Below are 26550 nucleotides of genomic sequence, written 5' to 3' on the forward strand. Positions count from 1 at the left end.
TTGTTCCTGGAGGAAGGGGGAGTACTGTTAGGATAAGAGTACACCATAAATAATGAAACTAAATACTACGATCTTAAATTATTTTAGGTTAACACTGAAAAAAAAAAAAAGAAGTATTTTATTTACACCTCATTTAACAATGATAAACTGATATTTACTGCAAAACTAACCAAAGATGCACAGTCTCTATCCTTAAGAAGAACCAAGAACACTTTAGGCTTCTAAGTATTAAATAAAGATGACACCCTCAAAGAACTTTCAAGAGCTCTTTAATTTTTTTTTTCAACATTTTTTAATTTATTTTTGGGACAGAGAGAGACAGAGCATGAACGGGGGAGGGGCAGAGAGAGAGGGAGACACAGAATCGGAAACAGGCTCCAGGCTCTGAGCCATCAGCCCAGAGCCCGACGCGGGGCTCGAACTCACGGACCGTGAGATCGTGACCTGGTTGAAGTCGGACGCTTAACCGACTGCGCCACCCAGGCGCCCCAAGAGCTCTTTAAAGAGAGATTGTCAAGACTTTCTGAAGGTTCTGTCCTACTGTGTTGGAAGCCTCAGAGCATGCTTTAGAGCCATGTACCACAAGAAAAGAACATCTCACTCCTCTACGTTTTGCCTCCTCTGTACAAACCCTTTTCATTTTCAAGCCCTGAAATGGGAACCATATTTCCTTACTCCAGACGAAGTGGGTTGTACACATTTATGAAGCATTAATATCAGTTATACTTTCAGTATTTGGGCAAAATTCCTACAGTTCATAAAAAATCTAGGAATTTAAAGTTTAGAATCTAATTTATTATTTTACAGGTGAAGAAACAGAGCTACAAAAATATTAACTTTGGGGGGGGGGGCGGCCCTGGGTGGCTCAGTTGTTTTGAGTGTCTGACTCTTCATGTTGGCTTAGGTCATGATCTCACAGTTTGTGAGACAGCATGGAGTCTGCTTGGGATTCTCTCTCTCCTTCTCTACCCCTCCCCTGCTCACTTAAGCATGCAGTCTCTCTCTCTCAAAATAATAATAAAATTAACTTGTAAGAAGCCAGATACACAAAGTTGTGGCACTCAAAAGAAACAAAATTAAGATTTTAAAGCATGGCATCTATTTATTAAAGTAATTGCATATTTTTTCAAAGTTTGTTTATTTGAGAGAGAGAGAGAGAGAGAGAGAGAGAGAGTGTGTGTGTGAGAGTGGGGGAGGGGCAGAGGGGGAGGGAGGGAGAGGGAGAGAGAATCTCTTCATTGCCAATGCAGGGCCTGACTCGGGGCTCCAACTCCACCTCAACGAACCCAACTCACGAACTGTGAGATTGTGACCTGAGCTGGAATCAAGTGTCGGATGCTTAACTGACTGAGCCACCCAGGCACCCCTAAAGTAACTACTGTTTACTTTAGATAGCAACATCTGAATTAAAACAAATTTTTAAAACTTAAGCATCAATTATTATTGGTGCTATGCTACACACACAAGTCCAGATTAAATTTCCTGGCTCTTTTGTGATTTATAGTATCTAGATTTGCCAGTTTTTTCTTCATTCATTCATTCATTCAACAAACATGAAGTGAGCAACTACTATCTATAAAAAACTATGTTAAGTGCTATTTTAAGATGTTTCTCTTATCCAAAGTAGGAGAGGGTAGGCAATTTGCAAAACTCTTTAGGCTTGCCTATGTGCCAAGTATTGCATTTTCACAACCATGAAGGGGGAAAAAATCCTGAAGTGTGCCTCTACAATTAATGAGTCATTCTGAAGAGAAAACAACACCTTCCCCTCAAAGAAAGCAACCCCAAACCACTCCACAGTTTACCAGTGACACAGAGGAATCTCTTATAGAAAGACTTTTATAAATCTCTTCAATTGTTTAGACAAGACTTATCACTGACTAGTCTCATGGAAAATTCTATTAACAATGAAGGACAACAGGCAGCAAGCACCCTCAAAACAGACAAACAGAACCTGACCATACATGTTTTGTGATTAACAGGCAGACCAGGTGGCTAAGTATATAGCAATAAAGGAATTTAAAGCTTAACAATTCTGATATGCAAACTAGAGTCCCCTCCCTAACCAACAGCTGTATCTTAATTCTTAACATATTACAAAGATAACAAATGCCTGTAAAAATACGCAAACATTACAGAAGCATAAAAAGTAGAAGTGAAATTCTCACATAATTCCACTTCCCAAAGATACTCCAAAAATAAAAGTGATAACTCTACTGTTCTGTAATCTGCTTTGTTCATTTAGCAGGTTTTAGACATCTTTCTATATACATTATGTACATATCTACTTCTTCCTCTTAAAAGCTGGCACAGTATTCTAGCCTATGGATCTACTATAATTTAAGTCAATCCTGTGCAGGTGCACGCTTAGAGTGTTGCTAATTTTCCATAATATAAACAATTTAACAGTCACGTACATATGCCTTTCTTTAACATACACATTTTCTTAGGATACTTTCCTAGATGTGGAACTACTAAAATGTCATGAAGCATGTATCAGAGATGTCAAACCACCATCCAAAGTCAAAACCATTTTACACAGTCCCACATAGTGTGAAGGCTGGTCAATTTTCTCATAAGGTTTTAAATAATTTCAATTCTAACTCTGCTCATAAAGTGAGTTTTCTCTTTCAAAGACTCTACATTAGAGAAGGCTCTATAGTCTAGAAGAAAACTCTAAATTGAAAGTTAACTGCAATTCTCAACAATTCTAATGCACTTTTAAGACTACTGATTGGAGTGCTATTGTCCTGTGAAATTCTTATATACTAAGTAAGAGCTCTCAGTTGCTTTTTCACTAAACTTGGGTGGGAATCTTCAAAGTAAAATATAGATAAAGTATTATTTCAGAACCAAAGTATTTTCTTATGGTTGTCCCATGAGATAACTTTTAACTTGCACCAAGATCTCAATTTCTTTTTCCAATAATAAAATAAATTATGCTAGCCACCTATACCCTGGCTGGCATGGCACTTGCAGGGTTCTGATGGAAAAAATTCAAGTAATTTGGAAGATTTGAGCTCTCTGGTTTCAAACAACTTATCAAAACTATTCTAGGGGTGCTTGGCTAGCTCTGTGGTAGGAGCATGTGACTCTTGATCTCAGGGTCGTGATTTCAAGTCCCAGGTTGGGTGTAGAGATTAGTTAAATAAACACACACACACACACACGCACACACACACACACACACGCACACACGCACACACACACACACAAATGCCAAAAAACTCTGTTCTGGCAGCTTTGTCTAATAGTATAAAATGGGATGTCCTTCATTTTAAATTCCACTTGGAAAGAGAAAAAACTTTAAAACTTAAGAGGCTTGCTGATACTGATTTACTCAAAGAGCCAAAATACTGACATTTTTACCATGCCTCCAAATTCAAGACACCCAAATGGTCCTTTAAGCCCTAGACAAATGAGGGGAAAAACCGAAAAACAAAAACAAAACAAAACAAAAAACAAAAAACCAACCCTCTCTCCTTTTTGCTGCATTGGCATTAGCACCTGAGGGCCCAAATGCAGAGCTATTCCTTCTCCTTTGAAATGTTTCATACGCTATATTTTACCCATCCATTCACCAACATTAATCACCTCTTTACAATTTTAAGGCTGCGTTATAGCAATAAACTGATCTCACTACCTCTGGGCTCTCAGCCCTCCAATTTACTCTTCATTCTTTCCTTACTTTAACCCTTCTAGAGCATAACTTTGATCATTATCATTCCACTATTAGAAATCTATAATGGTTCCCTATTACCTATTGGGTTAGTTCAAACTCCTTTGCCTGAATGGAACAAGACCTCCTTTGTTAATACCTATTAATCTGTTCTTCAAAATTTTGTTCAGACTACTTACTTATCCTGATGTTATTTTTTGCATCTTTTTAAATGGCTCTTTAAAAAAAAGAAAAGTTTATTTATTTTGAGAGGGAGCCAAGAGAGCATGAGCACGGGAGGGGCAGAGACAGAGGAAGAGAGAATCCCAAGCAGGCTCTGCGCTGGAACACCGGAACCTCAAACTCACAAATCGTGAGGTTAACTAACTGAGCCACTCAGGTGCCCGTATTTTTAACATCTTTGAAAAAGATCTTATTATGAAAAATTCCAAACAAATGCAAAAGCAAAGCAAACTCTGTAATGAATTCATAAACCTTACCCAGTTTTAAACAATCAACTTATGGCTAACCTTACTTTATCTGTAACCCCTTCCACAGAATTATTTTACAGCAAATCCCAGAAATAGTTTTACACATCACATCTGCTGAGTGAAGCTATCCCTTGTTTATCATAAAAATGGGTAAGAGGGTCTGCCTATAATGGTAGGTGGTTGTGATAGAGAACGGTATCATTTTTTGGCAAAAGTTAAGATGGATAAACAGCTTAATATAATTCATCGGTTGACATATTTGCTGAGTAATGTTTAGGTTTTGCAATTATATACTTACGGCTATAAAAAGTCTTAATAACTTTTTCTAAAGAAAAAACATTATAAGCAATTATTTTTTTTGACTGGAGTTTGATAAAATTTCTCGTATTCTTAGGAATGCAAATCTCTCCTTATAGCAAAGCTAACTACAAGTATACACATGATCCACAGCTGTTAACACAGCATTTCTAAATATGCTATATGCCAGTGAAGAAAAGTGGATAAAACACAGAAACACCCCAAAAGTAGGTAAAGGGTGATATTCCATAAACTTGTGCATTAGAGATAAGAAATGATTACATCATACAAGCAATAGCTCATATGTGAGGTAGTGACCAAGGTGTTCTTAATTTCTTAGCAAGCAGTTTCTTAGAGTACCAGGAGAGTCTTAGTGATGACAAATTTAGAATACTCAACTGGGGAGCACTCTCCAGTCAAAAAAAAAGAATTCAGTAATAATGGTGTCGCAGAATAAAAGCATTTGGGATGTGTATGAATGATTCCTATTTTAACCACAAATCATATCTAAAGGTCCCTGTGGTGGAAAGTAAGTTCAAATCACTGTCAATGCAAATATATACCACTACACATTTTATCACCAAACTACTCACCATAAACTATATATCAATAGCAATAAAATTAAATAATTTAAAAAGTTGACAGGGTGCCTAGGTGGCTTCAGTCTGTTGAGTGTTCGACTTCAGCTCAGGTCATAATCTCACTGTTGGTGGGCTGGAGTTCTGGGTCGGGCTCTGTGCTGACAGCTCGGAGCCTGGAGCCTGCTTCGGATTCTGTGTCTCTCTCTCTCTGTCCCTCCCCTGCTTGCACTCTCTCTCTCTCTCTCTCTCTCCCTCAAAAATAAACACTAAAAAACTTTTTTAAATAAATAAGTAAAAAGTGACAGTGATGGAAGATAATGATCAACTCAAAGGAACAGTGATATACATTGTTTTGCCTAAGCCAAAAACAAGCCTCCATTTACTCATACAGCAGGTCCCTGAGTAAAATGAAATCTTTGAAATGATGAATACATTGTTGCCCTAGAAGCCCAAGAGAAGGAACATCTCTGGACCAAATAGCCAGTGGTGTGTTATTAGACAAAGGAACTTAAAAAATTCCCATCATGCAAAACAAAAATATTTAACTTATGGATTGTAAACATTTTCTCTAGACATCTTAATATGAAAAATGATTTTAAAACCTTGACACAAATGCTCATCTTTGATCCAATTTCAGTAAACATTTCAGCTGTATTTAGGCCAAAATTCTCATTTGTTAATTAATTCTTATAATAAATTAGCCCCAGGACACGGACAAAATAGCACTTTTTAGTTAATGAATACAACTGGCACAGTAAGCAGCTCCAAATTCTTATGCAAAATATAATCACAATATACCATGCTAAGTTTTACCAGTCATTTTATTGTCTCCTTTAATCACCTCTGTTGGTTTTCCTGTCATATCATAATTTGACCCTAAGCAAAGCCCTGAATTCTAGCACTGAGTAAGTACAGTAAAACAACAAAGTATCTTAGGTTCACAAGCTATTTTCCCTTTTGGTTAAAACATCTATTTATAAACTTATTTTTTCCCCCACGTAAAATATTTCTAAATGCTGAACATTACTGGTTTTGAATGCTGCCTTTCCTTTTCAGTACTTGGTGACCAATATAAAGACTAAGATTAAAAAAAAAAAAAATTAGTACCCAGATTTGACAAATCTCTTGTAGACAACCAATGATAACTTTATATGAGTGGTTCCCAATCTTTTTGGGCAAAATAGTATTTTGAAAGTATAAAGATTTAGGGTGGATGGGAGAACAGGTGAAGGGGTTAGAAGAGTAAAACTTCCAGTTTAGGGGCGTCTGTGTGGCTTAGTTGGTTGAGCATCCAACTCTTGATTTCAGGTCAGGTCATGATCTCACAGTTCCTGAGAGTGAGCCCTGCATCAGGCTGTCTGCAGACAGCAAGGAGTCTGCTTGGGATTTTCTCTCTCCCTCTCTCTGTCCCTCCCCACTCGTGTGTGTGTGTGTGTGTGTGTGTGTGTGTGTGTGCGCGCGCGCGCTCCATCTCACTCTCTAAATAAACTTAAAAAAAAAAAAACAAAACAACCTTCCAGTTTACAATATAAGTAGGTCATGGGTGTGTAATGTAAAGCACTGGTGGAGACAGAAGGCTCCTTAAATAAGATAGGTAATACAGTATAATGAAAAGATCCTAGAATTATAAGGACTCAATTCAACCTGTTACTAGTTGTGTGATCACTCTGATTCAATTTGTTCATTTGTAAACCATTCCACTGCACTATTGTGAGAATTAAGTGAGATAGCATTCAGAAGAGAATCTAGCAAGATACCTGGCAATGTGCCAACTACCCACTTTTGGTATGTAGGGTTAAACTATTAAAGAAGTAAACTGGAACCATTTTCTGGCTTTCAAGGCAATAGTATAAAGTGACAGAGAGGAAGCAACAGTTTGAATCTTACTAGTAACTTGCCAAGTCCTCTAACACTATGATTTGCTAACAGTCAACTGAGTAAACTGCACCCTTAGTCAAAATACCCTATCAATTTTCTTAGACAAATCTTTACTGTTGGACTTCAGTCTGATACACACAGGTTATCTTTTCAGAAATTCAAATATCTCATAAAATGAAATCTGTTGCATACAGAATATACTGTTAATTTACCCAAATGTTTCCTCAGTCATCCTGTCAGGAATGATTTCCAGAATCTATAGATTCCTTTAAAACACTAAAATCTCTTTTTAGTACAAAGTCATTATATATCTATGTAGCTATTTCATTTTTCTGTTGACTGAAAATATCATATGACAGTCATAAGAGAAATTGGGCTCAGAGGGCTAGTAATAAATACTACTGGGGAGACATAAACAACTGAGTGTGTTTACTATGTTGGCTTTACCAAGACCCACAACCCCCAAGTCTGTACTTTTATTTAAAAAATTTTTTTTTAAATGTTTATTTATTTTTGAGAGAGAGAGAGAGAGAGAGAGAGACAGACAGACAAAGTGCAAGCAGGGAAGGGGCAGAGAGAGAGAGAGAGAGAGAGAGAGAGAGACCGACCCAGAATTTGAAGCAGGCTCCAAGCTGAGCTGTTAGCACAGAGCCCAACGCAGGGCTCAAACTCACAGTGAGATCATGACCTGGGCCGAAGTCAGATGCTTAAGCGACTGAGCTACCCAGGCGCCTCTGTACTTTTATTTTAAACTTTAAAAGATTTTATCGCAAAAAAATTTCAAACAAGTATAAAAGTAAAGCTTTATAAATAACATCATTTACTCATCATTATTTCAACAATTACCAACTCTTTCTTAGTCAATCTTGTTTCATCTATTACCCCTCCTCCACTCTAAAACAAACACCAGCAACGTATCATTTCATCCATATTGCAGCATGTACCTCTAAAAAGTAGATTCTTTTAAAAAAGAAAACATGCATCTTACTTAGTTCCTGTTTTGTTCTGGGGGGAAGGGAGAAAAATAACTTTAGCCCACCATTTTGTCCTTTCCTAGAACCTCCATTCCTGTGTCTTAAAATATTATCAGCCGATCTGAATTCATTTTGGCATTCCTCAATCTCAAACTAATCCTGACTAAAAAAAAAAACCAACAAAAAGCCCTTTCAAAACATTTAACAAAAAGGAACACTTTCAAACTCATTTTGCAAGGCTACCATTACCCTGATAACCAAAGTCAGACAAGAACACCACAAGCCAATAGCCCTGAGGAACATTTTATTTTTATTTGAGAGAGAGAGAAAAAGAGGGTGAGAGGGAAAGAGCAGGTGTGTGAGAGGGGGAGAGGGGAAGAGGGAGAGAAAGAATCTTCAGCCAGCTCCTCACTCATCATGGAACCTGACGCAGGGTTGGTTCAATCCCACGATCCTGCGATCATGACTCATGCCAAAATCAAGAGTCGGATGCTCAATCAACTAAGCCACCGACGATCCCCAGCCCTGATGAACACTGATGAAAAAATCCTCAAGAGAATATTCACAAACTGAATTCAACACTAAATTAAAAGGATTATACACCACGATCAAGTAAGATTTATTTCTGGGATAGAAGGATGGTTCAACTATCCAAATCAATAAATGAGATACACCACACTAACAAAATGAAGAACAAAAATAGTATGATCATTTCTATAGATGCACTTGACAAAATTCAATATCCTTTCATGGTAAGAAGAACTGTCAACAAATTAGGTACAGGTGAAACACACCTCAACATAAAGCCATATATGACAAATCTTAGCTAACATCATATTCAGTGGTGAAAAGCTTTTCCTTTAAGATCAGGAACAAGACAAAAATGTCCATTCTTATCACTTTTATTCAAAATAACACTGGAAGTCCTAACCAGGGCAACTAGACAAGAAAAAGAAATAAAGGGCATCCAAATCAGAAAAGAAGGAAAATTGTCTGTTTGCAGATGACATGGTATCCTATCTAGAAAACCCTAATTATTCCACCAAAAAGCTGTTAGATAAACAAATTAGATAAAGTTGCAGGATACAAAATCAATACACAAAATAGTTATTTTACATACTAACAACTACAGGAGAGAGAAATTAGGCAATCCATCCCAATTACAACAGCATCAAAGAGAATTAAGTACTTAGCAATAAATTTAACCAGAGAAGTAAAAGATCTGTGTAACGAAAACTGTTAACACATTGATAAATGAAATGAAAACACAATTGAATGGAAAGGTAGTCCATGTTCATGGATTGGAAGAATTAATACTTTTAAAATGTCCATACAATCCAAAGTGACTTACAGATTCATGTAATCCCTTCAAAGTTCCAACGGCATTTTTCACAGAAGTAGAAAAAAAATCCCAAAATTCCTTTTATAGAACCACAAAAGATCTTGAGTAGTTTGGCAATCTTGAGAAAGAACAACAAAGATGGAAGCATCACAATTCCTGATTTCAGACTAAAAAGCTGTGGTTATGAAAAAGTATGGTATTGGCATAAAAGCAGACACACAGACCAATGGAACAGACTAGAAAGCCCAGGAATTAAGTGTGTGTGTGTGTGTGTGTGTGTGTGTGTACATTCAATAAATTTTCAACGAAGGCACCAAGAATATACAATGGGGAAATGACAGGCTCTTCCATAAATAATGCTGGGAAAAGTGAAAATCCATTTACAAAAGAATGAAACTAGGGGCACCTGGGTGGCTCAGTTGGTTAAGTTTCAGACTCTTGGTTTCTGCTCAGGTCATGATCTCATGGTTTGTGAGATGGAGCCCCACGTCGGACTCTGCACTGACAGAGGGAGTTTCTCTCGGCCTCTCTCTCTACCTCTCCCCTGGCTTGCTCTCTCTCAAAATAAACAGTAAAAAAGGAAAAAAAAAAAAAAGGATAAAACAAGACTCCTATCCCTATACCGTACACAGAAATCAACTCAAAATGGATTAAAGACTTGAATGTAAGACCTGAAACTGTACAACTCCTAGAAGAAAACTCCTTGTCATTGATCTTGTTAGTGATTTTGGGATCTGACACAGAAAACAAAAGCAACAAAATAAAAAAATAAACAAGCGGGATATCAAACTAAAACCTTCTGCACAGCAAAGGTAACCATCACAAAATGAGAAGGCAACCTATGGAACGGGAGAAAATATTTGCAAACCACGTATCTGGTAAGGGGGTTGATGTGAAAAATATGTAAGAGGGGCACTTGGGTGGCTCACTCAGTTAAGTGTCTGACTTCATTCAGGTCATGATCTCACGGTTTGTGAGTCTGAGCCCTACATCAGGCTTTCTGCTATCAGCACAGAAACCACTTTGGATACTGTCTCCCTCTCTCTCTGCCCTTCCCCCGGTGGCATATGTGCACACTCTCTTTCTCAAAAACAAACATGTGAGACATATACGTGTGTGTGTGCATGTATATGAAACTGATACAACTCAACAGTGCACACACACACACACATAACCAATCAACTAAACAACTGAAAAATGGGCAAAGCACCCGAAGAGACATTATCCCAAAAAAGACCTAAAAAGAGCCAACAGGTCCTTGAATAGGGAGGTGTTCAACATCACTTATCATCAGCGAAATGCAAATCAAAACCACAATGAGAGATCACCTCACACCTGTTAGGATGGCTATTCTCAAATAACAAGAGAACAAATGCTAGTGAGGATGTAGGGGAAAAAAAAAAAAAAGAACCCTGTACATTGTTGGTGGGAATGTAAACTGGTACAGTCATTATGGAAAACAGTATGGAGGTTCCTCAAGAAATTAAAAATAGAACTACCATATGACCCAGCAATCAAACTTCTGGGTATACAGCCAAAGAAAACAAAATCGCTTTGAAAAGTTATCTGTACTCCCATGTTTGTAGCAGCATTATTCACAACAGCCAATGTATGGAAACAATCTAAGTGCCAAAGGATGAATGGATTAAAAGATGTGCTATTTACATACAGTGGAATATTACTCAGCCATAAAAAAGAAGGGAATCCTGCCATTTGTGACATGAAAAAAACTGGATGGCATTATGCTATGTGAAATAAGCCAGACAGAGATAAATACTACATGGCATCACTTATATGTGGAGTTATTAAAAAAAATTTTTTTTTGAACTCACTGAACAGAATAGAATGGTGGCTATCAGGGGCTGGGGTGTAGGAGAAACAGCAAGGTTGGGAAAAGGATACAAACCTTTAATTATAAAGATTAATAAAGTCTGAGGATCTGATTTATATATAATACAGTGACTAGAGTTGATAATACTGTATTGCAGATTTGAAATTGGTTAAGAGATTAGAACTTAAAAGTTTCTCACCACCATCTCAAAAAAGTTAGTTGTCCTAACAATTGTTGGAATCCTTTCACAATGTATATCAAATCATCATGTTAGATACAATGTACTATAATTTTGTCAACTATACCTGAATAAAGATTTAAAAAGGAGGCACCGGGGTGGCTCAGTCAGTTAAGCATCCAACTCTTGATTTTCGCCCAGGGCATTATCTCAGCATTTATGAAACTGAGTCCTGCTCGGGATTCTCTCTCCCTCTCTCTGTGCCCCTCTCCTCTGCTCATGCAGGCACATGCATGCTCTTCTCTCTCAAAATAAATAAACTTAAAATAAACAAAAATAAAGAGTAGATGACATCCTTTCTAAGATAATTTATTTTCAGGTCTAAGAGTGAACCATTCAAGGAATGTTAACTGATGAGCTTTCTACTACAAGAAGCACCAGTGTCCCAAGTGGTAGTCAGGTTTAAGTACTTGAAATCATTGAAGACAAATGGAAAATAATCTAACACTTCAAGAGAGATCACTTTTACTAGAGAAAGGTTGAATTGTATATATTAAGGCAAGAAATTCTGGCTCCTAGAAGAGCAGAAAAGTCTATGATTTTCTTCCATGAATTAAAAAAATAATTATTAGTTACTGGAAAATCTAGAAGCAGAAAAATTTTTTAAAGCGTTTATTTATTTTTGAGAGAGCATGAGCAGGGAAGGTGCACAGAGAGAGGGGAACAGAGCATTCGAAGTGGGCTCCACACTGACAGCAGCGAGCCTGATGTGGGGCTTGAACTCACAAACACGATAACATAGCCTGAGCCAATGTCGGACGCTCACCCGACTGAGCCACCCAGGCGCCCCTAAAGGCAGATAATTTTAGTAAATTAACTTAAATGCTTTTTGTGTTACTAAAGAAATACTATGACAAAATCACCTTAAGTATTCAAGATGACTCTGTCAAGTCTTACATATAGGGACAGGGAGAACAGGAATAGAAAAGACTATAAGGTAGATTTCCCCGACTACAGGCAGATTTTTACATTTCATTTAGTACTGCTATTTTATATATTACAAAACAAAAAGTAATCCCTGAAAAATCTGAATTGAATTGAAACAAATTAACTTCACTGTGTACCAAGTTGGTAGCATAACCACATAGAGAAGAGTTAATTCAAGAGACTATAAAACACTGTAATTTGACTATACACCCTTAGAGGATATAACCTAAGAGCACAAACTCACTTTCCAGTGATCATATTTTTCTGACATTCTAAAACTGTTGTGTGTGCAATGTGGGACAAAGCAAACAGTAATTGCACTAGTGTTAGTGGAAACTGGAATTTGGAGAATGAGGAAAAGATTAGGTTTACACAAAAAATTACATACTACTGAATTAAAAAAAAAGTTATCAAATATGAACAAGTGATATTTTTAAAAGAAACAAACAAAAAAAAAAAAAGGAAAGAAAAGAAACCAGTTTTTAGTTCTGTCCATTGAAAAAGTCCTAGGAACAAGGACCAACCCAAGAGCCATGAACACTCCTAGCACCCAGACTGTGTTCTCTAAGTACCATTTCCTACTGAAAGAAAACTGTGTGTTGTAGAAATTGGTAATTTCAAGTTTGGGGCAGGAAATGTACAAAATGATCTTGGAACATCTTGTCATACTAGAAAGCACGAAAAAAAAAAGCCAGGAAACAAGTGATGATGAGTAAAAAGGGCACAGAAGCCAACAGCCAAATGTGGGACAATTTGAATGTTAAAAATAACAACTGCAAGGGACTAAAACACATCAAACATATTTAAAATCATAAATATGCAACAATAACATTTCACTAATCACCTATGGAGACTGCTAGGTTACCAACCCATTACATTTTGAAAACTGGTAAGGGAGAAAAAACAAACAAACAAACACAGATCTTGCCTTTCCCATTCAAACTGTACCTTAGGTAACCAAATAAATGAGAGGGAGTATTACAGAAAATAAGTTAATGATAAAATATCACCACTTTGCAATCATAAAGGAATTAATGGATCTAGGCCCATTGTTCTTAATGTGCAGTCTGAGAACTCCTGAAGTCCCCAAGATTCTTTCAAGGGGTATGTGAGGTCTTTCTCTTTTCAACTACATTATCAGTGTGAGGCCAGATTTTCTCCAGTCTTCAACCAAAACAACTTATCACAACAAATTAAATGCAGAAGCAGCTGTGAGAAAGCAGCTGTCTTCTATTAAGTCAGACACTGTGAGATTTGCAAAAATGTAAAACAAGGCCACTTTTTAAAAACTTTGGAAATACAGTTACTCTTCACAAAAACCATGTATGTCATTTATGTTAGCACGATTTGTTACATTATTTTAAAATCAGTTGATAAATAATTTAAAAGTTTTGTTTTGGGGTGTCTGGGTGGCTCAGTTAAACGTCCAACTCTTGATTTTGGCTCTGGTTATGATTTCACAGTTCCTGGGTTCAAGCCCCACATCAGGCTCTAGGCTGACAGCCTGCAACCTGCTTGGGATTTTCTCCTCAATGCCCCCACCCCCTTCAAATAAAAACAAACAAACAAATGAACATTAAAAAAATAAATTTTTTGTTTCAGTTTCTAATCTGGTAAATCTTGATACAATCCTTGAAATCTCTTTGGGGCTTTCACATTTTGCAAGTGTAAAGTTTAAGAATGGCTGATCTAGGGGTATCTGGGTAGCTCAGTCAGTTGAGCGTCCAACTTCGGGTCAGGTCATGATCTCACAGTTCATGAGTTCAAGCCCCACATCGGACTCACTGCTTTGAGGGTGGAGCCAGCTATGGACCCTCTGTCCTCCTCTCTCTGCCTCTCCCCTGCTTGCTCTCTCTGTCTCTCTCTCAAAAATAAACACTTAAAAATAAAATAAAATAAAAATATACCACACACACACACACAAATAAAAAAGGGCTGTTTTAGGTGATGAATACCAACAGCTGCTTAACATCAGAAAGACAGGTAGGTATTATGTAATTCTTGGTGGAAGCATACTATACTATTATAAAATATATTTGCAACCCACCTAATAACTCATTTACATGAAATATGGGCAGGAGAGGTCATCTAATAGAATATGTTAAATGACACCATGGAGGTGCAATCTCCAACATCCAAAGAGTAGGAACTCTACACAACGGTAAATTTAACAAGTATATTACATATAAGAGACACAGAACCTATAAACTAAGAAGATTCGACCGTACCTCAATCAAATGGAATGGTTTAAATAAAATCCAAAGGGAATCTATTTTTCTATTCCCTCTATTTTACTGTATTTGTAATTTCTATAACAAAAGTCAACCATATCTGTATATATCGCCTCCCTTACCAACAACTAAAAGGAAAAGAAATAGATACTCCAAGAACTACCCATGTGGAAAGGGGCTCAGACAGGCCAACAGACAAATCCTAGCAGAGGAGAATCAGAGAGCTATATAAAAGAAAAGTGGGTTGCTTTGTAGTCAAGAAAAGTTCCATGGTCCTCTGTAAGTAGGGTGAGCATATAATTTATGGTCCAAACTGGGACACTGTTGTTTTTACTTTATTACTATTTTTTAAATCTTTATTTTTGAGAGAGACAGAGAAAGAGAGAGAGCGAGCGAGAGAGCAAGTGGGGGAGATGCAGAGAGAGAAGGGGACAGAGGATACTAAGTAGGTTCCATGCCGATAACAGTGAACTCACTGGAACTCAGGAACCACATGATCATGACCTGAGCTGAGATGCTCAACAAACCAGATGGTGGCTCAGGGCCACCCAGGAGCCCCTGAACTGGGACATTTTTGAGAGTAAAAGGGGTGCTATTACTAATTATGTGGTAGGCACAAACCAGGACTGTTCCTCTATTTATAAAACTTTTTTTTTTTTTTACTATTTTCACAAAAGATATTCAACTCAATCCTTTGAATAATGATTTTCCATAGAAACACATTCCTAATATTATGAAGTTCAGAAAAACTAATGTATTCTATTAAAAAAATGTTTTCTTTGTCTCTTGCCTAGCACATACTTTATTAAGGGGGATATGTCTGTGTCTCTTCTTGTTGCTCAGTGTATTCTGCAAACTTCCAGTCATTCCTTTTCATACCAACTGTTCATGATAAACTATGAAGGGAAAGTTACACTTACTCAAGAGCCTTGCTTCTCTAAAAATAACATGTCTTCCCATGGGCCTCCACACATGGCCTAGTAAGACTCCTATTCAATTTATGAACGGATACTTTATTCCCAGCAACACTTCAAATCTTAGTGACCTAGGAGTTAAGTTAGGAACTGTGAGGTAAAAACATCTGGGTCAGGTCAACCAGCTGAGGCTCCAAAGTAAGAGCCTTAGTATTGGCATTGTTACCTACTTGTTTTGTTCTAAGTAGTTTGCCTACAGGAAGTTCAGAGCTCCATATATGATGCTAGTATAATTTTCTTTTGGGGATTTTTAGTAAATATCTGGTTTTAGTATTGCTTATATAACGAGTCACCAATAAAGTGACTATTTAATCTGTGAATATTTTATGCCACTTCATAGGTTTTAAAATACTACGTAAACTTTTTCAATAAAAGTAGCCTAAATATGAAAATACAGAACAATGCAGAACAATTTTAGCCTCATCCTAAAATGAGACACATCCTACACCATGTCAACCTACCCTTATTTTGTTCTATTACTAGGCTATGACAATTAAGTTCTAATTGCCATAAATAAAACTAAATGTGTCTAGTAAGAACAAAAATCAATAAAAAGGGACTTCAAAAATGTTGGACTTGCTTCCACATTTTCCTCAAACCTGTTACTGTATTTTTAAAAAGTCATTCCATCTAATATTTTTCAGGCATAAAGACAATTTGTGTGGTTACACTAACTTGCACCACAGAATTTGAAAAAAAATTTACACATTCATACAAGAATCTCATGCTACATTCAGCATGCAATCATATTGCCTCAAAAACACTATTCTTTGTTCTATTTTAGGAGGTTAAACTCTTTTGTCTTTAGAACTAAAGTTTTAAAAGTGCCCTTTAGATTCTAACTCAAATGTTATCATAATAAACATTTATTTTAAAAAACAAGTGTTTTTTAAATTAAACATATCTAACTATGTCTCTTTCCTTTCTGTCTGGTTTCTCTTATAAAACAAGTCAACTTTCAACAAGGCTACATTAATAAAAGAAAAGGTAACATAAATGCAGAGGCAATCTAAGTGCCAACAGGTCCTTCCACTTAAATAAAACCTTCCTTGGATACAGAGAAAGCCCAAACAGTTGCTTATTAACTGGAGAACATCCTCCTTCACAGAGATGTGAGAGTACAAATTGTATGTGTTGTGGCATGCACGGAGATTGGCAGAAAGAAATAGAATTTTCCAACATAAGCCAAAGATCGGAACAGGACAGGAATAAAAAACCAAGGAGTCCAGAGGTGGGGAAAGGGTAACACACCACAACAACCTCATATAAAATGACAAAAAATGGGTACAAATTTCAAACAATGAGATTCATATGCACGTACATTAAGATTAACATGTCAACATTATAAAATATGCTAAAATGGTATTAGAACATCCTAGCCAGATCATAATCTCTAAGAGTTATGTAATAATCCTCTTACTATACTCAGTAGTACACACATTTATTAGATTACTGAGTTTTATTTGATTCTTCATATTCAAGGGGTGGGGGGGAGAAAATCTCAGTATCAGAACACAATAAAAATGATAAAAATCTCTTGTTTTGGGTGATGGTGTGGGAAAAAGGCGGCTTGAAGAATATAAATTATGCAGCTTGAAGAAAGAATTCTAAAGAATAAAAAATCTGTATTGCAAACAACTTCACTTCCACTAAGGTAGAGGGACAAACATATATAACAAGGTTTAAGTTGTTTTGTTTTTTTTTTTAATTTTTTTTTCAACGTTTATTTATTTTTGGGACAGAGAGAGACAGAGCATGAACAGGCAAGGGGCAGAGAGAGAGGGAGACACAGAATCGGAAACAGGCTCCAGGCTCTGAGCCATCAGCCCAGAGCCTGACGCGGGGCTCGAACTCACGGACCGCGAGATCGTGACCTGGCTGAAGTCGGACGCTTAACTGACTGCGCCACCCAGGCGCCCCAAGGTTTAAGTTTTTAACCTTTGTCATAAGTCTATGTTACATAAATAAGTAATTCCCAATAAAACTTCAAATATTATCCACAGAAGAGATTTCTCCTTTTCGTCAAGTTATTACTTCAGGTGGCATCTGGTGGTAATAATGATTGTGTGAACAGTCAATGAAAATTAAGTATGCTTAAAAACATTTTTTTTTTTTTGGTAAGGCAAAGGATCTGAAATGAAATGGTTTATTAAGAAATAAAGTAGAAGACACTGAAGTTATGAAATCTCTTTCACTACTGACTTTTAGGAAAAGGACAAATTAACTTTGCATTTCAATACATATAAGCAGGGGCATGTGGGTGCCTCAGTCAGTTAAGCGCCAGACTTTTGATTTAAGCTCAGGTCATGATCTCATGGTTTTGTGAGCGAGCCCCACATCCGGCTCTGGGTGCTGACCACTTGAAGCCTGCTTGGGATTCTCTGTCTCCTCTCTCTGCCACTGCCCTGCTCACACTCTCTCTCTCTCTCTCAAAATAAATAAACTTTAAAAATTTCTTTAAAAACAAAATACATAGGGGCGCCTGGCTGGCTCAGTCGGTTGAGCATCTGACTTCAGCGCAGGTCATGATCTCGCGGTCTGTGAGTTCAAGCCCCGTGTCAGGCTCTGTGCTGACAGCTCAGAGCCTGGAGCCTGCTTCAGATTCAGTGTCTCCCTCTCTCTCTGCCCCCCCCCCCACTCATGCTCTGTCTCTCTCTGTCTCAGAGATAAATAAACATTAAAAAAAATTTAAAACAAAAACATAAAAACAAACCTAGCCATAATAAAAAAAAAATCTTAAGAGCCCACCCAGTTTTCCCCCTTTGTCCTAGTTTCTTTTTTGTTAGGGAGAGGCGCTGTAGGATAATAATAGCAGGAAATAAGGTGGAGCAGCTACATAGTCAAGATGAGGTACATTGCTGTTTCACCTCCATTCTTGTCTACTGCTGGCTAGGTCTCACTGAAAATCAGATTAGCTGTCTGGGTAACCAAGGCAGTTTTCAAAACCTCTGGAGTCAAAATTTCCCCGTCCTGAACGTTTTAAGGTCCCTGGCAAGATTCAGGTAACAGTAGCAGATGAAGCCAAGATGAAGAGATTTCTAATTATTTGGAAAGAGTAGTATGTGTGTATATGCACATGTGTGTGAAAAGATGTTTACTCTAGTGCTAGCAATATGGCACCTGAGGAGAAAATGGTCTGAATGGAGGCCAATGTTTGAACTAGATGGCTTCTATTTTAGTCACACAAATCTATAGAAATAATCCATGTGAGTGAATTACAAAGAGAAGAAATGACTACCCTAAATTTTTATAATACGTAAAACATAGCTTACTAAACTTCATATTAATGTTGCTAGTTCACTAATAAAAAAAAACCTAAAGGAAATGATAGTCACTCAAATTTCCCTTTTCAGATCAAAATATTATATCATTATTGTAAAAACCCATTACACATAAAAATATAAAATAAAGTAACACCACTTTTTTTTTTTACAGAGGAAAATGACACAAAACTTGGTCAGATTTGCTCAATATTAGAATGTGCACTAACGGCCATTTTTTCTACTTATTTGATTAAGTTAAAATGTTTCTTCTTTGCTAATAGCCACAAGGTCTAAAAACCATGAGCAAAAATTAGCTTCCAGTTCCCTTTACTGTCTCCTGCAGTCTGGCTAGAAGGCAACACTTTAAAGCTAGTTTAGTAATACTGCAAAACAGGTAGTATCTCAATTCAAGTTAACAGATGTACCCTTGGAAAACTGGGTTTCAACCAATTATTTCCAAAAATCAAATTCTCTTAAATTATATTAAGCATTTAAAAGAATCTCAGCATATACTCTTTATAAAAGAAGAATCCTTTTGTAATCCAAATAATTGCTTATCTAATTTGTATATGAATGCAATTCTTTAATATATACTTTTTTTTTTTTCAACGTTTATTTATTTTTGGGACAGAGAGAGACAGAGCATGAACGGGGGAGGGGCAGAGAGAGAGGGAGACACAGAATCAGAAACAGGCTCCAGGCTCTGAGCCATCAGCCCAGAGCCCGACGCGGGGCTCGAATTCACGGACCGTGAGATCGACCTGGCTGAAGTCGGACGCTTAACCGACTGCGCCACCCAGGCGCCCCTATACTTTTTTTTTTTAAAGAACTAGATGTATTGTTTGTTTGACATTTATTTTAAAAGTAACTAAAAATACTTCTCAGGATACTGACTGGTTTAATATTTTAATGAAAACTTCAAAGGGGCCCAAACTTTGAAATATTTCATTGTGATTTTGCTTAAAGGGCCAGATGACAGATTTCTTCCAACTCCGTGATTCATATTGATTTTAATAAGCTGAATGCAACCACCCCACATTGTGCTGGGAGCTGAGCACAAACGTATCAAACTAGGTTGTGCCTAACCTAAAAGAGGGTGGGTGGGGAGGAAGTAATCTCCAGGGAATATCTGGTTCTCTAGGAAGTAAGGATGAGACAAGTAGCCTTTCTTCAGTTTGCATTTTATATGATGGCAATCCAACACATGAAGGCTGGGGGGGCTCCATATTACTGATCTAAAAATGGAGCTAACAGAGGGACCTGGCTGGCTTAGTAGGTAGAACATGGGACTCCTGATCTCAGGGTTGTGAGTTCGAGTCCCATACTGGGTCAGACGCTGGATGTAGAGATTACTTAAAAAAAAAAAAAAAAAAAAATCTTAAATGAAATGAAATTGGAGCTAACACTATGCAACTATTTCACAAAGCACAACAAATTATTCTACCTATTGTGGCCTAATCCCAATCTACATAAGGACAGTATGTGTACTGAAATAAAGAAGTTTCATACAGATAAAATATTCTTTTCCATTTCTTAATGAAAATTCTGCTGTCAGATGCTCTAGAACCAGTCTCCTCAGGAGGTGACTTGTATTTAGAAGGGTGGTGGGCATGGGATTTACTTTCTTTTAACCTATACAAAGCTTTAGTTTTTTTTATTTTTCCTAGGAGGAGGGGATGAATCGCTACCTGATATTCAGGGATAAACTAAACTTGGGGTTAAGAGTATATAGTTGGCACAAATTCAATGCTCGAGTGGGAACTATAAATGATTTCTTTAACTGTATGCCAAACTGAATAATCTCCCCGGGAAAAGAACCTCCTCCTCCTCCTGCCTTTCCTACCTCCTACCCCTCCCCCACCAACACTGCCTCCCCGCTGTGCAAAGAGCCCTTTGTCCTGCCCCGCACTTATCTAGCTGTTTGGCCATATTGACAGGCCAGCTAAAAGCATAATAAGGGAGTCAGTCTGACATAAGCAGCTGGCAATTTGAAACAAAAATCTTCCTTTTCTACTCAGACCAAATCCTGCTGCAGAAGTCTGAGGCTCCTCCCATGCTTCCATCTATTTTTCAAACAGAGCAGCAAGGAATACGGCATTTTCCCTCAATTACGTAGCACATCAAAAACTTGAACCCCCAGATAGAAACAAATTCTTACAAATTCCCATATCCACTGCTTATTTTATGATTCATAACATAGGCCAAGGTGTATCCCCTGCTCTGGGTGTACATAACTAACATAGGTAAGGAAATAATTCTTACTACTTCAATTTGCCATCAAAACTCTGAGAATTATCAGACTACAAGGAAGACAGAAAAGCTCAGAAGAGAAAGCAGTCAGACCAAACCAACACTCATGTACATAAGGCAAAACTGACCAATAAGCTTAGTGTTTAAAAATACAAAGATATTATTCCAATAAGCAGAAAATTCCTTTTTTCCTGTATTTATACCAAATATACTTAATGTGACCCTTACATCTTTCCCTGCGGTATTCAACAAACAAAATCAATATGATGGAAAAACTGAGTGAGACAGGATAGGATTACAAATTCCTTGTTCAGTGAAGGCTCCTATACAGTAGGCTGAGATTTAGCGTCATTGTTTCTTTATTATCTCTCATGGTTTCCTTTATAAAGTGTTAAAAGCTTTTTCTAAAGTGATGCTTTCTAACAGCAATCCCCCAACACACACACACCATTCCTGGGTAACATTTATAGAACTGAATATAAAATAGGACACTTTTCATAAGACTAAATGACTTAACAAAATATGTATTGATAAATGAAAGAAATGGTATTCCATCTTTCATCAATTTCTCTGAATCTTCACCAGAAGAGAAATCAATCACTGAAGCAAGTGAAAGGTTAAAAATGTCATTTCACTACATATTTTGGAATTTTTCACAGTAAGGAATGGTAACAATCCTTGTCTATCACAGATGCATTACACTTACTTTCTACGGAGTGCCTCTGAAAAGATGTTTTTAACCAAATTACAAATAACCACCAGCTGTATTACTAAATATACATTATCTCACAGATTTTACAGAGTTCAGAGTAAGTTTTGTTTGTCATAAAGAAAATATTCCTATCAAGAAGTTTTAGTTTCCAACACCTGAAACAATTTTTATAAATCAAATTCACTACTAGGCCTTCTAGTTTGAAATTAAATTGACAAATCACCAGAGCTGAACCAGAAGTTAGAAGAAAATTTTATTCTAGATCATAATCCAATTTTCAATAATAAGATGCATCCAATTTACGACTTGTTAACTACTGTCTCGTTTCATAAGTTATTTCAATACAAAGAGGATAAAGTAAAAGTGGTTGTCTACATATCTCCATTTTGCACTATATTATTTTCCCATAGAAAATAAAAAAAATGAAATGGCAACTCTCCCCCAGAAAGGCCAGAACAAGTTCAGAAAGGATGTAAGATCCCAGACACAAAAGAGTAGAAGATATAAAAATTCTCAAGCATACTGGTTAAATAAATCCTATGAAAAGGGTTTCTATGATCTTCCAGAAAATGATTACATCAAGACCACAAAGGGTTCTAAACAATAGGATATACAACTGAAAAAGCAATTATTTTACAAGGTAACTTTCATACTATGTAAACTAAAAGACATATTTATATCTAAGCTATGTTAAACAACCGGTATGAGTGAAACCATCTTTATTTGATATGGGATCTTTTATATGTGATACTAATAAAAACAGAACCACCTAAAATATTATTCATTAAGGTTGTTTCATTAGTCTGTTTGTATCATTGAGAGACAATGCAAGCCACATTTGTGAATGACAAAATTCATTTCCATTCTTTTTAATTCCCTGCCACAAATGCCAGAGTCATATTACACATTATAGATGACTGTGGGATTTAAGTACATGAACACGAGACTGAAAATATCAAAATTCTAAGGGAAAAAAAATAGGAGGCAAGAGTCTTGGGGGTGTGGGGGAAGAAAACACATGGGTATCTGTTAAATACTGTATGAGTGGTGGTATATCTGAGTGATGGTTCTCCTTCAAGTACTTCTATACTCAACAAACTGTTCTGCCTAATCAGAGATCTGCCTAATGTGCAGGAGCTGTGGAGGGAGAGACCACATAAGGGGCTCAGAGGCTATCTTCTCAGGTATCCTGTACTCTAGACTTACTCGATTTCAAAATATTCCTTCTGGTACATCCTTTATTTCAGATGGATCATGGCCAAACAAACATCCTTGTGATCTTAGAAGACTATATCCAACATATATATAATGAATCAATATTTTAGGTCAAACGCCAAAGAAATAATCTAATCTGGAGAAGTCTATACTAATACAGAAATTAAGAAAATACTTCTGAAACTTATATTTAGAAATCATTCCAAAAAGAGTAGTTCTTCTTAGAGTTTACAATTCCAAATGTAGTAATATGTGTAGCAAAACATCTATTTAATGAGGTAAATGTGGCCTAACAACTTGAGGGAAGGAAGGAAACACACAAACAATAAAATATCAAAATTCAGTAATTAAAGAGACGGAGGAAACATGTCAGTTGCAGAAAAAAGAACTGATTTTCCCCATTCTGGTTCTCAGAAAGATCCTTAAATTCTTATTAACTTTGGTTATAAAGGGATTCAAAAATTAAAACTAATAGAACTTTCAGACCTATGCAAGCACAAATCCCCAGATAAACACCAAAAATCTGACAAACAACAACAAAAAAACCCCACAAAAAACAAAAATAAGAAGGATCTTTAACTATGATCCAGTTTCCAGATGCTGATATCCATAAATGGGTAAAAGGTTATGAATTGCTAACTCTCATCTCCCCACCAATAAAATGCAAACCAGCTCAGCAGTGAAAATTCCCAGGAAAGCAAGGTTTCTTCTTAGTCCTGAAGCAGCCATCGCCTAAGTGCAGCTCCCTGCAGCCAACAGCATTAATGGACGCTGCACTGCTGTCCTTCCCTGGAGACAGCAGCCAGCACTACTCAAGCTTCTCACGTAGCAACCAGAGCTCCAGAGCCAGCAGCTGCTGCTGCCTTGTATACTCACCCCTGTGATCCAACCCAAAGGAACAACCTTCTCTTCACCCCACCCCCACTCCTTACACACTCTTTTTTCTTTTTTTTGGACCAGTGCTCCATGCCAGAAGGGCTGGAATTATGCTTTTAGAAACAAACAGTCCTAAAGTCACCCTTTTAAACTAAGGCCTTTTTATTTAAAAAAAAATCAAAATTTACCAAATAAATTCTAAATATCTATTTTTAAATTAAGCCAGCAATCTAGGAATGAAGATTAACTTTTCATCTTTAAAAGGTCAATTTTCACTCTTTATAGTCAAATTTAAATTTGCAGCTAGAGGTAGAGCCTTGTGTCTTGTCCTATCGAAGGGCATAATTCATTTTTCTATACATAATGACAGAGTAACCCTTAAAGACTCTAATCCCATAACGGGCCAGAATTTTGGGCTACAGAAGAAAACTAATGATCCTCTTGAGAAAACTGGAAGAAATCCAATATAAAAAAAATTGTCCTGTGTCTTCCAAGAGGCCCAAAAACCTCTGATTATGTGAATATTCTTGCTTTAGTCCTAGCTCAGATTCCACACATCTAAAATTACCACTTACAACTTTTCTCTGAGTGACCTAAAAACATCAATAACATAAAATTAACCACCAAGAAATTTTCCCAAATTGGAGATACACATTCTCCTGAAAAATCTCTCAACATTCAAGTGGATCCTCCCAAATCAAAAGTATAGCCTTGCAACATCTGCCCAACAAAATAATGTAAATATGACCTTGATCACAAATATGTCATTTAAAAGCAACTTGCCTAGTCAAGTTATAAAGGAAATTAGCAGAGAACCTGGGGATTCTTTCAGCACCATGACCACGGGGTAAATTGGAGAAATGAACTAAAGTACAGACAAAGCCCAATGGAACCCTGAGCTCTGGCTAAGAAATGAGTTACTGGTGAACACATTGCACAAGTAACATGAGAAAGCAGAAAACGCAGGTCATACACGCACCCCTGACCCAGACCAGCAGAGCTGGCTGCAGCATCAGTATCCAAGGGAAAGACCAGTTATTCCTAAGAAGTGAGACGAGCAAAGGCGCCCTATAGAATAAATTAGCATAGAAGGGGCTTTCCCAACAGTTCAACTTTCCCTCTCACGCGATTCACCTACTTAAAAAACCAGGGCTTTTTCTCACCACCATTCACCTCACATCACTGGCTTCCACGCAGAGGTAAAGGGAATTCATAAAGGGGAATTTTTCTGCTTTTCAAGACGTTCTCAAATGATCGCTCTCCACGCCCAAGGCAGGAAAAACGACACAATCTGGCTCAACTCCAAGCCTGAACCCTACAAATTCAACGAGGCTATCTCAGATACTGGGGCATACGCCACTGAGAGCCCAAGAATGTGAAGTGGGGGTGGCGAAGGTAACGTCTTTAGTGTGGGAAAAGAAGCAATCATCTGAGATGGGGACACGAGAACGATAGTGAAGGCGTCCAGGAACATTACGGAGGGGGGGATTAAGGCTCCCCCTCCCCCAGAGATCAGAGTTGTCACAAGGCCGCGCGAAAGGGGGTGGGGGCGGGGGTTAGGGGAGAGAGAAAAAAAAAGTATGCCTGTGCATTTTTAGAAGAGGGCAGGGAGAGGCCTATCCTTAAGTAAAAGGTAAACGTGGAGTAGGCAGTTCCCAGGAAAAGGGGTGAAGAGGCGTGGGGGAGGGGAAGCGTCCTGACCCAGGAAAGGCATGAAAAGGGTAGTGGGGTCGACTAGATTACGGAGGGGGACTCTACCTCTGAGAAAGAAGGGTGCAACGGTGTGTGTGGGGCGGTGAGAGGGATGAGAAGGGGCAGCATCCTCCTACTAAGAGCCTGGGGAGGGCCAGGCCGACGTCCCGAGAGCGAGCGCGGGGAGACGGAGGAGGTGACCCTTCCCTCCCCCAGGGCCCGGTCGTGAGGGTAGGTCTCTCTTTTCTGTCGGACCCTTACCTTGTCCCAGGCGCTGCCGGGGCCTGGGCCCGGGCTGCGGCGCACAGCACTCCCGGGAGGCAGCAGGACTCGAGTTAGGCCCAACGCGGCGCCACGGCGTTTCCTGGCCGGGAATGGCCCGTGCCCGTGAAGTGGGGGTGGGGGGCAGAAAGGCGGAGCAAGCCAAAGGCGGGGAGGGGGAAGGGCCAGGGAAGGAGGGGGGGCCGGCACTACAGTGTTGGCGGACTGGCGGGACTGGGGCTGCGTGAGTCTCTCAGCGCAGGCGGGCGGCGGCCGCCCCTCCCCCGGCGGCGGCGGCGGCGGCGGCGGCAGCTCACTCAGCCCGCTGCCCGAGCGGAAACGCCACTGACCGCACGGGGATTCCCAGCGCCGGCGCCAGGGGCACCCGGGACACGCCCCCTCCCGCCGCGCCATTGGCCTCTCCGCCCACCGCCCCGCATCCATTGGCCAGCTCGCCGCCAATCAGCGGAAGCCGCCGGGGCCGCCTAGAGAAGAGGCTGTGCTCTGGGGCTCCGGCTCCTCAGAGAGCCTCGGCTAGGTAGGGGAGCGGGACTCTGGTGGGAGGGGGGGGTCCGGTGGATTGGGGGAGATGGGTGGCTGAGGCGGTCTGGCCGATAGATGGGGTTTGCCTTCCCCCTCGGGAAGTCGGGAATATAACGTTTGTTAAGCTGGAAGGGAAAGAGGTGGTCAGAGGCAGGCATGAGTGCGGCCCGCCCTGCGGCAACCGGAGGGGGAGGGAGAAGAGCGGAAAAGGCTCGAATCCGGATGGAGCCATTGCTCCTGCAGAGGGAGGAGCGTTTCCGGCTCACCTCTTGTCACTGATTGGCCGCTTTTCCTCCCGCCGTGTGTGAAAACACAA

General features: G+C 38.6%; 1 protein-coding gene and 1 long non-coding RNA gene across 13 annotated transcripts in view; one reads left to right on the plus strand and one right to left on the minus strand.

Moving 5' to 3' along the window:
- Positions 1 to 26008, minus strand: part of SETD5 (SET domain containing 5) — an 80861-nt gene extending 54853 nt beyond the window's left edge. For 11 of the 12 annotated variants that reach the window (XM_040492075.1, XM_040492072.1, XM_040492066.1 and 8 more), the window contains exon 1: positions 25692 to 26007. The gene's annotated coding sequence lies outside the window, so the exon portion shown is untranslated. Of the gene's footprint in view, positions 1 to 25691 lie in introns of all 12 variants that reach the window. The other variant, XM_040492068.1, reaches the window with a different exon arrangement.
- Positions 16997 to 17586, plus strand: LOC121041302 (uncharacterized). Its single transcript, XR_005795657.1, has 2 exons — positions 16997 to 17102; positions 17346 to 17586. It is a non-coding gene; the product is annotated as an uncharacterized LOC121041302 (long non-coding RNA).
- Positions 26009 to 26550: the final 542 nt, after the last annotated feature.

The sequence above is a fragment of the Herpailurus yagouaroundi genome, unplaced genomic scaffold (genome assembly GCF_014898765.1).
Source record: "Herpailurus yagouaroundi ecotype Mexico unplaced genomic scaffold, PumYag 183, whole genome shotgun sequence".
Lineage (NCBI taxonomy): Eukaryota > Metazoa > Chordata > Mammalia > Carnivora > Felidae > Herpailurus > Herpailurus yagouaroundi.